General features: G+C 44.2%; 1 long non-coding RNA gene across 7 annotated transcripts in view; it reads left to right on the top strand.

Annotated features, from left to right (window-relative positions):
• LOC124247731 (uncharacterized) overlaps window positions 1-17,790 on the top strand; it is a 54,247-nt gene that overhangs the window by 19,668 nt on the left and 16,789 nt on the right. For all 7 annotated transcript variants that reach the window (XR_006890807.1, XR_006890810.1, XR_006890804.1 and 4 more), the window contains one exon: window positions 1,264-1,297. This is a non-coding gene — a long non-coding RNA (uncharacterized LOC124247731). The remainder of the gene's footprint in view (window positions 1-1,263; window positions 1,298-17,790) is intronic.

The following is a 17,790-nucleotide window of genomic DNA, read 5'->3' as shown; positions in this document are numbered from 1 at the left end:
CAGATCTTACTTTCTCTTTTTAGCATGCTTTTGTGAAAAATTGTTTTATATTATCACTAAAGGGGTAAAGTGAAAGAGAACCCTTCTTTGGCTTAAGGGTATTTTCCTGCCATATTAGTCAGGGTTCTCCAGAGAAACAGAACCAATAGGAGATACATATATATATATATACACATACATACACACACACACACACATATATATATATGAAGAGATTTATTTTAAGGAATTGGCTTGGCGTCCAAAGGCAGTCTGCTGGTGAACCAGGAAGAGCTGATACCACAGATGAAGTCTGAAGGCCATTTGCTGGAGAACTCCCTTTTGCTCTGGAGAGGTCAGCCTGCTGTTCTATTTAGGCCTTCAACTAATTGGCTGAGGCCGACCCACATTATGGAGGGCAATCTGCTTTACTCAAAGTCCACCAATTTTAAATGTAAATCTCATCCAAATACACCTGCACAGAAACACTCAGTATAATATTTGCCAAATATCTGGGCACCCCATGGTCCAGCCAAGTTGACATATAAGATTAACCATCGTACCCACTTAGAACCTTCTGTGTTTACCTCCAGAATACCTTTTGGAAAGAGTTTTGTAGAAGCAAGCACCTTCTTTCACTCTTGTCATAAGAGTTTCATTTGTTGTACTTTATAGTCATCAACGTTTAATCCCTGCGTCAGTACCCAAGAAGCAAGAACTGTCATCTTCCTATGTGAAGTATCTAAAATAGTCAAATGCATAGAATCAAAAGTGGAAGCGTGGTTGCCAGAGGCTGGGGGAGAGGGTACGGGGAGTCTCTAATCACCGGGCGTAGAGTCTCAGTTAAGCAAGAGGAATCATCTCTGAAGATCTGCTGTGCAGCATTGTATAGTACACTTGTTGTATACTATACAACTACAGTTGTATACAAATCCAACTACACAATTGTTGTATAGTCAACAATTCTGTATTGTAGACTTGATTTGTTAAGGGGGTAGCTCTCTTCACAAATTAAGTTTGTGTACCTTGTGCAATTAAAAGAAGGTGAGAAGATGGACATGGATTTGGGGAGGCCGGTAACTGGCCCAAGATTGCACATGCATCAGAGGCCAAGTCAGGGCCCGGTCCTGCTGTCTCTGAAGCAGATGGTCTTGGCCACAAGGCCATCCAGCCTCCTGAGTGTCTCGAGAGAACCCCCAGCTCAGAATGGAGCTCCGTCCTCTACTTGCCCTTGCATCATTTCAGCCTATGGGAGTTCTAACAGTCTTCCTCTTCTTTGTCTAGGGAGGAGGCAGCTGGAGTTAGAGACCAGAAAAGGGTGAGTGACGGTCCTAATGATGTGACTTGCTAACCCTCAAACTGCTGTTCTCCATCTGGGGAAAATAAGGAAGGGGGTTTCAAACAAGGGCATCTTCAACTAGAATGAGACTTTGTTCAAGATGGCCTTCTTTATCATGAACAGTAGAAGCAGCGGTCTAGAGTCAAACAGGAAAATCCTAAATACTGTGTTTCTCCATGGATCACTGAGCAAAAGTCTTCACGACAGGAAACACAGTATTTCATTGAGTCTAGCCATGCATGTTTTCACAATTTAGCATCTCAGAAATTGGGGTGTGTCCCACAATTGATGGCATCTTAGCATTGTGTCATAGTTTGACAGCGATATATTTTTTTCCTTAAGAGAATATGAAAAAAATCAATGGCACCTTAGACTTAATGAAATATAGTGGTAAAGTCATGTGAGAATTGGGTTATGCTGATGGTTGCTTGCAATAGTTATTCATTAACTTGAACTTTGGGTTCACTTTTTTAAATTTAAGAATTATCACAGTAAAATTAACTTTTATGGGTGTTACGTGTGCATATCGTTCTATGAATTTTAGCCATCTATAGATTCATGTAATCACCACCACAATTAGGATGCCGAGCAATTCCAGTCGCCCCCAAAGTCTCCTTTGTGTTAACCCTTCAGTCTTCCTTCTTTCCCTGCAATTGCTCCCCAACTCCTGGCAATCACTGATCTCTTCTCCATAGTTTCGTCTTTTGGAAAATGTCATATAAACAGATTCATATAATATGTAACCTTTTGAGACTAGCTTTATAATTCATTCAGTTCATTCATTCTACTGCATGTAATTCGTTCATTCAAGCTACTGTGTGCACCAAAGTTAGTTCTTTTTTTTTTTCCTGAGGAAGATTCACTCTGAGCTGACATCTGTTACCAATCTTCCTCTTTTTTTTTTTGCTTGAGGAAGACTCGCCCTGAGCAAACATCTGTGCCAGTCTTTCTCTATTTTGCGTGTGGGTCACCACCACAGCATGGCCGCTGACGAGTGGTGTAGGTCGCGCCCAGGAACTGAACCCAGGCTGCCAAAGCAGAGCATGCCGAACTTAACCACTAGGCCACAGGGCCTGTGCAATAGTTAGTTCTTTTTTATTGCTGAATAATATTTCATTGTATAGATGAGCTCCAGTTTGTTTAATCAGTCACCTGTTGAAGAAGTTTGGATTGTTGCCATGTTTTGGCAATTTTAAGTAGAGCTGCTATAATCTTTCATGCATGAGCTCTTGTGTGAATATCAGTTTTATCCTCTGGGGTAAATACTCAGGTGTGGCTTTTTATGAAACTGCCAAACTGTTTTGCACAGTGGCTGTACGATTTTGTATTCCCACCTGCAACGTATGAGAATTCCAGTTGCTCTATGTCCTTGTCAGCACTTAGTATCGTCCGTATTTTTAATTTAATCATTCTAATAGGTATATAGTGGTATTTCACAGTGGTTTTAATTTGAGTTTCTACAATGGCTGATGATGAACAACTTTTCATGTGTTTATTTGCTATCCATATGTACCCTTTGACTCAGTATCTGTTCAAGTCTTTTGTCCAGTTTTTAGTTATTTGCTCCCTTACTATTGAGTTTTGAGGAATTTTCACATATTCTGGATGCAAATCCTTAGTGGGATGTGCGATTTGCAGATATTTCAGTCCAGCCTGTAGCTTGTCTTTTCATTCTCTTAAAAGTGTCATTCATGGAGCAAATGTTTTTAATTTTAATGAAATCCAATTTATCTTTTTTTTTTTTCTACTATGATTCTTGCTTTTGGTCATATCTAAAAACTTTTTGCCTAATCCTAGTTCCCCTAAATTTTCTTCTAACTAACCGGTTTATAGTTTTACATTTTACATTTAGGTCTATAATCCATTTTGAGTTAACTCTGTATAAAGTGTGAGGTTTTGATTGAAGTTCATTTTTTTGCATATGGAGTTCAAATATTTCAGCTCTGTTTGTTGAAAAGACAATCCTTTCTCCATTGAACTGCTTTTGCACCTTTCTCAAAAATTAATTGGCCATTTTGTGTAGGTCTATTTCTGGGCTCTCTATTCTGTTTTTCCCCCTCACCAATACAACACTGTCTTGACTACAGCAATCAGATTCCCTCCGATTTTTAAATAGACATCATCCTATTAATGAGATTTGGCATATCCCATGTGGTGTGAAATGCTGATCTAGGCCGGGTCTATACAGAGGTAAAAATCGAAAGACTAAGGAAGCTTCTGAGAGGTGAGAGTGGGTGCCTCTGGGACGCGGAAGCTGGGAGAAGGGAAGGGATGGGGCAGGGCTGCAGCTGTCTGTTATACTCGGAGTAGCCACACCCTGACTTTGTATACTCTGTCTGCTTTACTTTGAAATGTTTACTATCAGTTTTATTATTTAAAAGTAAATGGAGGGAAACAGGTGAAATGTTAGTGGACATTTTGGGGGTGCTGGTGATGTTCTGCTTTTGGTCCTGGATGCCACTTACCAGGTATCTTCCCTTTGTGAAAATGCATTGACCTGTCCGTTTAAGATCTGTGCCCTTTTTCCCTATGTGTATCTTACACTTTAACCAAACAGTTTACCAAGAAATGTAGATCCCTTTAGGGACTGAGATTGTGAGTTGAGAGAGTAGATGAAGAATTTTACTTTTCATGTTATAACCTTCTGCTGTGTTAATTTTTCCCCCATGTTTTGGTGTGTTACCTTTATAAACTGTTATTTAAAGGGATTTTCGGGGAGTTCTCGTCAAGATGGCGCTGTGAGCAGACGTTGAACTCACCTTCTCACACAAACACAACCAGGTTACAACAATTTTAGGAAGAATCATCCTGGATTGAAAACTGAAAACTGGATAAAAAGAACCCCCACAACAAGGGACAGTCCTGACGAAAGCAGAAGAGGCAGTAACTCCGGCCAGAGAGGAAAAAAGCCACCTTTGGGAGCAGTGGAGCTTCACAGCTGGCCAGGCGGGAGCCAACCTAAGAGCATCTCAAGATGCCTAAGAGTCTTGTACTACTATACATTGGAAGGAGGCCAGACTTCCCCCCGGGAGGAGGTGGAAATAGGTGAAAACTCTCCGATCCCCGACCCCCAACCCCCGGACAGCCTAGTTCCTGCAGGAGGCTCTCTTCCAGGAGACTCCCCCATAGCATCGCCACACACCAAGGGCGGGAGTGTGCACTCACCAGTGGAGCGACGGTGGAAACAGGTGACAACAGCCCTACTCAAGCCCCCCGTGATTACACCTAAGCCCAGGGGGAATCCCCAGGGTCCCGCACCCACCAGCAGGGAAGGCCTCCGCTCGCCATTAGCAGGGAGGCCCCGCCCAGAATCCAGAACAAAGGGAAGCTCCTGGTGGGCGGATTCCCTGGCATGGCACCAGACCGCAAGCTGCTGCTGGGCCCACGGTCTCTGGCACATGGGTCGGTGCAGGGGGCACCCGGACTTCCCATGGATGTGCTTGGGGACACGGTTGGAGCTCCAGCGCCCAGCTCTGTGGCTCGGGGGGAGGCTCCGGGGTCCTGCACACCCCTGGCAGGGAAAGCCTCTGCTTGCCATTGGCAGGGAGGCCCCACCCTGCATTCGGAACACCAGGAAGCTCCCTAGAGCAGAATTCCCCACAAGGCAGCAGCTTACAAGCCACTGCCAGGCCCATGGACTCTGGCCATGTCCCAGATGAGGCAAGGGGCTCCCAGAGATCCTGTGAGAGTGGAGTGGGGCAGAGTGGAGCTCCGGTGAAATGGCTACGTAGCCCAGGGGGGAACTCCAGGTTCTTACAGCAGCCTCAGCGAAAGCCTCTGCACAGCACTAGTGGAGAGGTCCCCACTGGCAATCGCAAGGCAGGAAGGCCCTGGGGCAAAAGTAGCACAGCTAGGTGAGCTAATGACAGACTGTAGAAGATACCCATAGCTCTGCTGGGACCTATAGTGGACAAGTGTGATCTTGTGGGCTCTGTTAGGGACAAAGTGGCGATTATAGATGATCCTGCTCCTGGCTGCTGGGAAAGCCCACAACACCGCTGCAGACCACAAGGAGGGAGCGCATCTAATTGGGCTGCAACAGTAGGCATCAGCAGTCTGAGGCCCCCTTGCGAAGGCCCCCACAACCTACGAGGGACCCCACAGGACAACTGGGACTATGAGGAGGGGTCCAGGTCCAGTCAGTAACAGCTGACAGGGTTCCTGGTTGGTGCAGTCTAAACAGCTGCCACCCCCACCCCCCCCCCCACACCAGTCACAACAAGTGGAAGCAGTGACTAAACTCTATCTCTATGTGGAGGCACAAATCCATGCCATCAAGCAGTATGAAAAAATATATTAAATCTCCAGAACAGAAGGAAAATGATAAGCACCCAGAAAACAACCCCAAAGACAATGAAATCTATAACCTAAATGACGATGATTTCAAAACTGCCATTATTAAAAAACTCGAGTTAAAAGAGAATGCAGATAGACAACTCAATGAGTTCAGGAGCTATGTCACAAAAGAGCTTGACACTATAAAGAAGAACCAATTAGAAATACTGGAGATGAAGAACACAATGGAGGAGATTAAGAAAAATCTGGACTCTCTGAACAGTAGGGTCAATAATATGGAGGACAGAATTAGCAGTTTGGAGGATAGGAATATAGAAATGCTGCAGACAGAGGAGGAGAGAGAACTAAGACTAAAAAGAAATGAAGAAACTCTCCAAGAATTATCCGACTCAATTAGGAGATGCAACATAAGGATTATAGGTATACCAGAGGGAGAAGAGAAGGAGAAGGGGGCAGAAGGCCTGTTCAAAGAAATAATAGCTGAGAACTTTCCAAACTTGGGAAGAGAGATGGAACATCATGTCACATAAGCCAATAGATCTCCAAACTTTATTAATGCAAGACGACCAACCCAAAGGCATATAGTAGTGAAACTAGCAAAAGTCAATGACAAAGAGAAAATACTAAGGGCAGCCAGGCAGAAGAAAATAACTTACAAAGGAAACCCCATAAGGCTATCAGCAGATTTCTCAGGAGAGACCTTACAGGCTAGAAGAGATTGGAATGAAATATTCAAAACTCTGAAGGACAAAAACCTGCAGCCAAGAATACTCTACCAAGTGAAAATATCCTTCAAATATGATGGAGAAATAAAAACTTTCCCAGATAAACAAAAGTTAAGGGAGTTCATCACCACAAAACCTCCTCTTCAAGAAATGCTCAGGAAGAACCTCATTCCTGAAAAAATCAAAAAAAGGAAAGGGGTTACAAAATCCAGAACAAAGGAGATAAGCAGAAGGACAATAACACAAAGTAACAGCTCTCCATCAGGACAAAATGCAAAAGAACCAGAAAACAAGTGATAAAATTGCAACAGTAGGCCCCACGTTTCAATAATCACACTAAACGTGAATGGATTGAACTCTCCAATCAAAAGGCACAGAGTGGCAGGATGGATAAAAGAACAAGATCCAACAATATGCTGCCTCCAGGAAACACACCTCAGCCCCAAAGACAAACACAGACTCAGAGTGAAGGGATGGAAGACAATACTCCAAGCTAATAATGAACAAAAGAAAGCAGGTGTTGCCATACTTATATCAGACAAAGTAGACTTCAAAGCAAAACAGATAAAGAAAGACAAAGAGGGGCAGTATATAATGATAAAAGGGATGCTCCACCAAGATGACATAACACTTATAAATATATACGCACCTAACACAGGAGCACCAAAATTCGTAAAGAAACTATTAACAAAACCAAAAGGAGACATCAACAGCAATACAATAATAGTAGGGGACCTCAAGACCCCATTAACACCAATGGACAGATCATCCAGACAGAAAATCAACAAGGAAATTACAGAATTAAATGAAAAATTAGATCAGATGGACCTAATAGATATATGTAGGACACTTCATCTAAAAACAGCAGGTTACACATTCTTCTCAAGCGCGCATGGAACATTCTCAAGGATAGACCCTATCTTGGGAAACACAGCAAGCATCAATAAGTTCAAGAGGGTTGAAATAATATCAAGCATCTTTTCTGATCATAATGCTATGAAACTAGAAATCAACTACAAGAATAAAGCTGGGAAAGGGCCAAAAATGTGGAGAGTAAACAACATGCTACTGAACAAACAATGGATTATTGAAGAAATTAAAGAAGAAATCAAACATCATCTGGAGACAAATGAAAATGAAAACACACCTTACCAAATTATTTGGGACGCAGCAAAGGCAGTCCTAAGAGGGAAATTCATTGCAATACAGGCTCACCTCAATAAGCAAGAAAAATCTTACATAAACAACCTCAAATGACACCTAACGGAATTAGAAAAAAAAGAACAAACAAAGCCCAAAGTCAGTAGAAGGAGGGAAATAATAAAATTAGAGCATAAATAAATGATATTGAATCAAAAAAGACAGTAGAAAGGATCAATGAAACAAAGAGTTGGTTCTTCTAAAAAATTAAAAAAATCGACAAATCCTTAGCCAGACTCACTAAAAAAAAAAGAGAGAAGTCTCAAATAAATAAAATTAGAAACGAGAGAGGAGAAATCACAACAGATACCAAAGAAATACAAAGGATCATAAGAGAATACTATGAAAAACTATATGCCAACAAATTGAACAACCTAGAAGAAATGGATAAATTCCTAGACTCATACAACCTACCCAAACTGAATCAGGAAGAAATAGAGAATCTGAATAGACCAATCACAAGTAAAGAAATAGAAAAAGTAATCAAAAACCTCCCCAAAAATAAGAGTCCAGGACCAGACAGCTTCTCTGGAGAATTCTACCAAACATTCAAAGAAGATTTAATACCTATCCTTCTCAAACTGTTCCAGAAAATAGAGGAAGATGGAGCACTCCCTAACACATTCTCTGAAGCCAACATCACCCTGATCCCCAAACCTGACAAGGACAACACAAAGAAGGAAAACTACAGGCCAATATCACTGATGAACATAGATGCAAAAATCCTCAACAAAATTTTGGCAAACCGAATACAGTAATATATCAAAAAGATTATACACCATGATCAAGTGGGATTTATGCCAGGGACACAGGGATGGTTCAACATCCACAAGTCAATCAACGTGATTCACTACATTAACAAAATGAGAAACAAAAACCACATGATCATCTCAATAGATGCAGAGAAAGCATTCGACAAGATCCAACATCCATTTACGATAAAAACCCTCAATAAAATAGGTATAGAAGGAAAGTACCTGAAAATAATAAAGGTCATATATGACAAACCCACAGCCAACATCATACTCAGTGGACAAAAACTGAAACCCATCCCTCTCAGAACAGGAACAAGACAAGGGTGCCCACTTTCACCACTCTTATTCAACATAGTACTGGAGGTTTTGGCCAGAGCAATTTGGCAGGAAAAAGAAATAAAAGGAATCCAAATAGGCAACGAAGAAGTAAAACTCTTGCTGTTTGCAGACGACATGATCTTATATATAGAAAACCCCAAAGAATCCATAGAAAAACTATTAGAAACAATCAACAACTACAGCAAAGTTGCAGGGTATAAAATCAACATACATAAATCAGTAGCATTTCTATATGCTAACAATGAACTAACAGAAAAAGATCTCAAGAACTCAACCCCATTCACGACTGCAACAAAAAGAATAAAATACCTTGGGATAAATTTAACCAAGGAAGTGAAAGATGTATACAATGAAAACTACAAGACATTCTTGAAAGAAATCAACAACGACATAAAGAGGTGGAAACACATTCCATGCACATGGATTGGAAGAATAAACATAGTTAGAATGTCCATACTACCTAAAGCAATCTACAGATTCAATGCTATCCCAATTAGAATTCCAATGTCATTCTTTACAGAAATTGAACAAAGAATCCTAAAATTCATATGGGGCAACAAAAAGACCCTGAATTGCTAAAGCAATCCTGAGAAAGAAGAACAAAGCTGGAGGCATCACAATCCCTGACTTCAAAACATACTACAAAGCTACAGTAATCAAAACAGCATGGTACTGGTACAAAAACAGATGCACAGATCAATGGAACAGAATTGAAAGCCCAGAAATAAAACCACACATCTATGGACAGCTAATCTTTGACAAAGGAGCTGAGGGCCTACAATGGAGGAAAGAAAATCTCTTCAACAAATGGTGCTGGGAAAAATGGACAGCCACATGTAAAAGAATGAAAATCAACCATTCTTTTTCACCATTTACTAAAATAAACTCAAAATGGATCAAAGACCTAGAGATTAGGCCTGAAACAATAAGTCTTCTAGAAGAGAATATCGGCAGTACACTCTTTGACATCAGCTTCAAAAGAATCTTTTCAGACACCATAACCCCTCACATGAGGGAAACAATAGAAAGAATAAACAAATGGGACTTCATCAGACTAAAGAGCTTCTTCAAGGCAGGGGAAAACAGGATTGAAACAAAAAAACAGCCCACTAATTGGGAAAAAATATTCACAAGTTATTTATCCAACAAAGGGTTAATCTCCATAACATACAAAGAACTCACACAACTCAACAACAAAAAATCAAACAACCCAATTACAAAATGGGCAGGGGACATGAACAGACATTTCTCCATAGAAGATATACGGATGGCCAATAGACACATGAAAAGATGCTCATCATCACTAATCATCAGGGAAATGCAAATCAAAACTACACTAAGATATCACCTTACACCTGTTAGAATGGCAAAAATATCCAAAACCAAGAGTGACAAATGTTGGAGAGGCTGTGGAGAAAAGGGAACCCTCATACACTGTTGGTGGGAATGCAAACTGGTGCACCCACTATGGAAAACAGTATGGAGATTCCTCAAAAAGTTAAGAATAGAAATACCTTATGACCCAGCCATCCCACTACTGGGTATCTCTCCTAAGAACCTGAAATCAGCAATTTCAGAAGCTCCATGCACCCCTATGTTCATCGCAGCATTATTCACAATAGCCAAGTCATGGAACCAACTTAAGTGCCCAGCAACTGATGATTGTATAAAGAAGATGTGGTATACATATACAATGGAATACTACTCAGCCATAAAAAAGGACAAAGTCGTCCCATTCACAACAACATGGATAGACCTTGAGGATATTATGTTGAGTGAAATAAGCCAGACAGAGAAAGATGAACTCTGTATGACTCTACTCATAGGTGGTAGTTAACATATGGACAAAGAGAACTGATCAGTGGTTGCCAGGGGAAAGGGGGGTGGGGGGAGGGCACTAGGGGTGAAGTGGTGTACCTACACCATGACTAATAATGATGTACAAGTGTAATTTCACAAGGATGTTAACTTTCATAACCTTAATAAAAAAAAATAGGGAAAGTCTCTTAAAGTGAGACTCCAAATCCAGAAATTTTAAAGAAAAAAAAATAAATAAAAATAAAGGGATTTTCGGCATGTCAACTATGACAAGAGAAAGAAGTGGACTTATATGTATGCACATGGTGAAGATGCCCGAGACAGACTCGTAAGAGGAGAAACAAGTTAGAGAACAGTATGGTGTAGTATGATGCTTAAAAAAAGAAAAGACTGGAGGCTGGCCCCGTGGCCGAGTGGTTAAGTTCGCGCGCTCCGCTGCAGGCGGCCCAGTGTTTCGTTGGTTCGAGTCCTGGGCGCGGACATGGCACTGCTCATCAAACCACGCTGAGGCAGTGTCCCACATGCTACAACTAGAAGGACTCACAACGAAGAATATACAACTATGTACCGGGGGGCTTTGGGGAGAAAAAGGAAAAAATAAAATCTTTAAAAAAAAAAAAAAAGAAAGAAAAGACTGGAAAGCCATATACCAATTGACTCAGCAGCACTTTTCCCCCCTTAATTGTACACCTAAGGGACAGAATTGTAGCAGGGGGCTGGGACTTCATTGTCAATATTACAGGTTTCTGTACAAGACTTTTACATAATGAACATGTATCGATTTCATAATTATGAAAAGCAATAAGGAAATAGGAAAGTTGGATGGAGAATAATAAAACTAATGGACACACTTGTGCAGGCATTTTGGTCCATATAGACAGTCACGCTCCCTGGGACATCTTTGAGACCATAGTCTGAGCCTTATCTGTCTTTGCAACATCCGTAGCATCTGGACTGGTAGGTTCTCAGTCAGTGCTATTTAAAGTAAAATGAATAAATAATAAAAGTTATTCTTGGGACATGTTCAAGTTAGCGTCATTGTTTTGTTTTGGCTCATTACTTTCTACTTTTCTTCAGGTCTTTTCTTCTCACTAATCCACTGTGATTTGTTGCCCCAGAACAGGACTTAACAAGATCCCAGAGCCAGGGAGTGGCAGTCACTGGGGTGTTGAAGGCTGGCTGTCCCCATCACTGGTCCACTTGCTTAGAGCTCTCTTTCCCATCCTTACTTACATGACCCCTGTTGGACTTGTGTGGTTCAGGGGTAGCTTCCCACATGCAGGTTGCTGAAAGAATGGTACTCTGATGCTGAAGGCCTGGGGGCCGAACTCTTGTCATCTGCATACCCCTTTACCTTCAGATCCTCAAAGCACTTCATTTATCCCCAAAACGATGCTATGAAATAAGCAATAGCTTCACCTGTGTTTTACTGAGGATACTTATGCTTATAAAAGCCACATAATGTGCCCCACATCACGCAGCCAGTGAGCTGTGGAGGTAGAACCCCGGGACTTCTGTCTGACCGCCGTCCTGCAAGCCTTTGTGTTTAGAGAAGAATGAGAGGCTTCAGCCTGGAGCTCTCTCCTCAACCCCGTCCAGATTCCAAGGTCCTAAGGTCTTCCCAGTGGCTCTCTCTGTCCAGGGAGATGCAGCTGACACTCTCCCATGAGCATGAACCCAACAGCCAGTTATGTATACGCTGTAGGCAAGACTTGTTTTTTTAACTTGTAAAAATCATAAAACATAAAAATGGAAGTGTAAATCATGTATGCAAACAGTTTAAAGAAGACTAATAAAACTATCCCTTTTGTACTCACCACTCAGCTTAAGAAGTACCCACTTGACCCACACACCTGAAGGCCCAGGGCCTCCCCTCGGTCACATGCCCACCGCTACCCATCACAGACGTCACCATTCTCCCGATTTCTCCTAATCCTTCTCTTTTCTTTAGAGTTTCATCACATATGTGTTTATGCCTAAATAGTATATTGATTAATTTTATTTTTGAACTTTAAATCCTTTAAATTTGTTCTGCTGTGTGCTTTTAATTTTGCAAGTTTTAATTTAAAGCCATTTATTTGAGTCTAGAGTCATCAACCTGTCCTCCTTTTGTGAATGGTTATATCTAAGTTGGAAGTGATTTTCTATTTGACTCAGTGACCTTTCCGTCATCATTGCCATCTACTGTCATATTTCGCTTCACTTCCACAAAGCCTTAAAGGACTAGGTAAATTTGGGTATGAAATTCAATTCAATTTCGTCAGAATTTAATCGTATATAAACAACTATATATCTCTATGCAGAACAAAAGAATGACCCAAATATCTACCACCCTAGGATGTAGATTGATTGATTTGAGTCAGGTGAACGTGCTATCCTAATTCAAACTCAGTATTTCACAAATGTCAGCATCTTCTCCTCTGTGGTTGATCCTCTCATATTCCCGGTAAAACCCTCCAGTCACCTTTGACCTCTATTTCTCCCTTATCCCTCACTCGGAATCAACTGCCGAATCTTGGCAGTTACGCATTCCTGCATCACTTCATTCCTTCCACCTGACCCTCTCTGTCCATCACCTGGATTATCTCAACAGCCTCCCGACACGTCTCCCAGCTCAGCTGCAGCCCTCCTGAGGGCTCTCGCACTCGTGGTCCGCTGTAGTCTTTCCGAAGCCTGGCTCTGTCCCACTCCCTTGACTATTACCTCCTCTCCCTCACCCCTTTCTTGAAGAGTCAGGCTCACCCACATGGACTGGAAGGTGATGGAATAAGGGGTGGACACAACTCAAGCTGGCCCAGTTTTTCTTTCCCAGAAACTTGTAATGGGGTGGGGGGTGTTCAAGAGACAGAGTCAGCTTGCTCTGGAGAATCAAGCTCTGAGATTCTGTAAATTTGGGGTCAGATTTAACATCTCAGCAGATCAAGGACTCATGCAAGCAGAAATGTGGGGGCAGAAATCCTAAGTAAATGGGAAGAGAGTCTACAAAGAGAAGAGAAAAATGGGACAGATGCACAAAAAGAATCAGACAAGACACCATGCGGAGAGAGAGAGAGGGAATAAATTCCTATTTTACAGGAACAAATTTGAGTAAATTTCAGTTTCTTGCAAACTATTGACCCCTAAGATGCTGGTCTACCTCAAATGATGCCACCTTCCAAAAAGTCTTGAGTCTTAGCTGGGGTTTCCCTGAAGACAGAGCCTGCAACAAGGACGGGGAGGAGGTAGTCATGGGGAAGGTGACCCCAGGAAGCAGGGAGTGGGGAGAGAAAGGACAGGAGAAAAGGCCAAGAGTCTGCTTTATTGAGCTGGGTGCCCTGGGAGCACCTGGGCTCGACCCTGTTGCAGACCCTGTGAGGAACCAGATAGAACGTGTTCAGATTAGCCCCTCCAAAAGGCAGGAGGTTGGGTCACTGCCCGACAACTCCTGTCCCCTGTTGGTTGAACGTTGCCCCCTGGGGACATTAACTTCTGCAATTCTGGCTGTACCTGCAAGTGCAGGTGAAGCATGAAGGAACTCTCGTGCCCCAGAGAAAGCCCCGAGACAGCCAAGTGGAGAGGGGAGGCGGAACAGTATCGGCATGCGCACGCACGGGGGCCTGCCACCATAGCTGCAACAGACACTGGGGACGGGGAGGGGATGTGTCATGGGGAGCCAAGTGTCTGCTAAACCTTCCAGATTCCTCTATGCTTTATATACCTGGACATTCCTCTTTTAACCAACCAGGCACTATCTAGTCCAGACCAAACTTCCCCTTCCCCACCGTACCTCAGCCTTCGTAACGGAAGCTCCTTGACTTAATCTTGCAAGCCAGAGTTCCCCGAATACCACTGTTGACCGGGGCACACTAGGAAGGAGACTGAACTGCCCTACATTTGGAAACCGCACCCAGTTCTAACACGGGAAGGACTATTTTATTGATCATCTTCCTCTGCAAGTGCTCCAGCCATCTCCACCCACAAGTCCCATCTCTGCCATCGCCCAGCTGCACAACTTTGGTTAAATTACCACCCCGCACCTCCACACCCCCAGCTTTCTGAGCCTCCGTTTTCCTCACCAGTAGAAATGGAACTACTAATATCTATCTTGGAGGCTTGCTGGGAGCATTGCCTAAGGTGATGTGTGAAAGTACCTAGTAAGGGAACACGTAGATTGCAAAAGCTCTGTGTAGGTCACTTGCCTTGTGCATGTCTTCTCCAGGGATAAGTACTTGCAAGAGGGGCTGTTTTGCCTGCAAAATGTGTTCTCCTTTTTTTCATGTAAGAGCCTCTTAGCTTTCTCTTGGGAAACCACCCCTTCCTTGCTCTGTCCATCAGACAGAGCTGCCCCACGTCTCCTGACCTAGAATGGGCACATGGCCCAGGCCCGGTAATCAGACCCACAGCGGTGGTTTTAAGATGGCCACGTGGTCCATTGGGTGTCAGTACTTTAGTGTGGACTACTGGGAAAGAGGAATCTCTTTCTACTTGACTTCTGAGCAGATAGGACATGAGCCTGGAGCTGTCAGCGTCCATCTCGTCACGATGAGGCGGCAAGTCTTCTGAGAGTGAAGCTCACCCAGTGGAATAAGTTGCTGAGAGATGGTAAAAAGAAAAAAAAAAGACTTAATCCTGGTGGCACCATTTGGACGCCGGGATCTAACTATGCCTGAAATAGGACTTTCTAGTTACTTAGGTGAATAAATGTTTGAGTTGAGTTTCTGCCACTTGTAACGCCCAAAGTCATAACTGACATTAGCATTTGCCTTCTTAAGGATTCAAATGGCCAGCCATGGGAGAAGGAGCGGTAATAAGTGTGAGAGGCCTTGGACAACCAGGGTGGCCCGCGGCCCACTTTGGCTCATGGTGTGTCTCTACCAAGCTATCAATTCACTCTGATGAGGGGTCTCAAGTCGGAGAAGACTACCTGCTTCCAGGAAGGGTGAGGGAGGCAGGGCTGGCAGCTGGCGGGGTCTTTCCTGACTGAGCAGACCGCATGCATGTTCCTGGTTGATGCTGGGCCACTGACCTGGGCCCATCCTCCTGCACTAGACCCGACCCACCATGCCGACTGGACCCTCCCCCTTCAGGGCACCAGGCTCAGTGTTTCTGACCCTCCATCCACAGCGAAACTGTCCTCCTGTGAGCCCAGCCTCGCAGCCACGTACTCAGCTGATGTGTAGTCAGACCTGCGTGGAGCATTCTGGAGATAATAGTTCAACCTGGAGGGATTCTGGTGTCTAAAATTCCCACTAGCAATTTCAGAGCAAGAAGGGCCTTTCAATTAGGAGCTGCTTCATCATCTGAGGACATACAGAGCCAGCGGTTTCTTTGGGCTCAGTAACACTTAGGAGGATGCTGTGTGTCCTTCAGTGATTGGCCCCCTTTCCTCTGGTTCTCGACTTTTCCCAAGGGAGTCTCACAAGTTTCTTCCGGACATTGGCTGTGTTAGTCAAGATCTGGCTGGAAACTGATACAAACTCAAATGGGGTGTGTTAGTCTGCTAGCGCTGCTGTAAGAAATGGCCAGAAACTGGGCAGCTTACAACAACATAAATGGGTTGTCTCACAGTTCTGGAGGCTAGAAGTCCAAGACCAAGGGGTGGGCGGCGCCATGCTCTCCCTGGGACCTGCGGGAGAGAACGCTTCCTTGCCTCTTCCTGGCTTCTGGTGGGTGCTGGCAATGCCTGGCCTTCCTTGGCTTGCAGATGCCTCAATCCAAGCTCTGCCTGGGTCATCACGTGGCATTCTCCCTGTGAGTCTCTGGCTTCACATGGCACTCTTCTTATAAGGACACCAGTCACAGTGAATTAGGGCTCCACCCACCTCTATGATGACCTCACGTTAACTAGTTACACCTGCACTGGCTCCCTTTCCAAATAAGGTGACATTTCTGAGGTGCTTGGGGTTAGGACTTCCACATATCTTTTTATGGGAGACAAAATCCAACCCACAACATGGGGTAATGAAGTGTAATGGGGTAAGGAGAGTGTAATGAAGAAACTAGTTAGAGAGGTGTGGTCAACACAAGATGATGGTGCACCCAGGGCTAACAACAGCCAGGAGTCACGAGCACCCTGAGATCTGAAGGGGCAAAGGGAAGGAGCAGTTCCAGAGTGTAACCCAAGGGGACAGCTGCCTGACAGGAGCCGTGGCTTTCAGTGGTGGATGGCAACCTGGCACAGCAACCTGGCAGGGAGAAAGCTGGGGACCTCATTCTCTTTCTGCCAGCCAATCTGCAATGGCCAAACCCAATCAGTAGCCAAGAGAGCCCACAGCTGCAGCCCAGGAAGGCCAGCCTCCTGGAGCACCAAGATGGCAAGGTAACAGGATCTGGAGGGGTAGAAACTGTCTCAGACACCGGCCTTGGCACCCTAGCACTGTACCTCTATTTGTGCTGTCTTCCGGGGGCCATTCTTCAGGAGCCCCTGAGGCTCCAGGCGATGTGCTCTCAACGCCAAAGATTCTCCTACTCTTCAGAGAAGTGCCCAGATGTCAGCAGTGCTTGCCAGTGTATGTGATTGTTTTTTCTCTGCTTTATGCTTTCCCACTTTTTCCAATTTTTAAAATTTTGTAGATATTGGGGGAAAAACCCAGAAAACCACCTCCCTCTCTCTCAGCGTGGAGTACTGAGGGTTGCTTCAAGCTCTGCAGTGTCCTCCACCACAGTCAGTCACTCTGTGGCTCCTGGAGTCCAGTTCTTCTGTGTCCCAGGGGCTAAGGGCCCTCAGGACGTCCTGATTCAGTCTAGGGAATCTTGCAGAGTTTTCTCCTCTGTGAAATGGACTTATCAGCCCTTGCAATGGATCAAGGTTGCTGTGAAGACAAAATGGGATCTCGGAGGCGAACGCTCATCGGATTATGAATTGCGTGTAATTGTGCGGGATTACTACTATTACGCTCTGCCGGGTTTCAGCGGAGCGAAGGTAGCTGTAGAAGAGGTTTGGAACAACCGCGACACCTGGTGGCCATTCTTCATATTGCACGACCCTCCCCCCCTAATTTTTTTGCCTGTATGTTTCAACGTCAGGGCTGTGAATTTTGGTTGGCTAGGCTGGTGAGATACCCCATCCTGAGAGGGCAGGAGGGCTTGACGGAACACAGGGACAACTGAAAGGCAAGACGGAGCATCAATCAGCGGGAGACCAAAGTCCATGGACAGGAAATTCAACTTTGGGGTGCCTGGGGTGCCGGGCAGGCAGTCCTGCTGAGGCTGGGTCCATCAGCGGGTCTCTGACCCACGTCGGCTGCAGGGCCCCTCCGCCAGGCAGCAGGGGAGAGCAAAGCAGACCCACTGACACGGGAGTGGGTCTTCCTGCTCCGTTGCTCCACGTGGCTTCTTTTGGGGGAATCCCAGGGGCTTC

Source organism: Equus quagga, chromosome 11, assembly GCF_021613505.1.
Source record: "Equus quagga isolate Etosha38 chromosome 11, UCLA_HA_Equagga_1.0, whole genome shotgun sequence".
In the NCBI taxonomy this organism is placed as follows: domain Eukaryota; kingdom Metazoa; phylum Chordata; class Mammalia; order Perissodactyla; family Equidae; genus Equus; species Equus quagga.
Note: the sequence above shows the minus strand (reverse complement) of the source record. Positions and strands in the feature narration are given on the sequence as shown.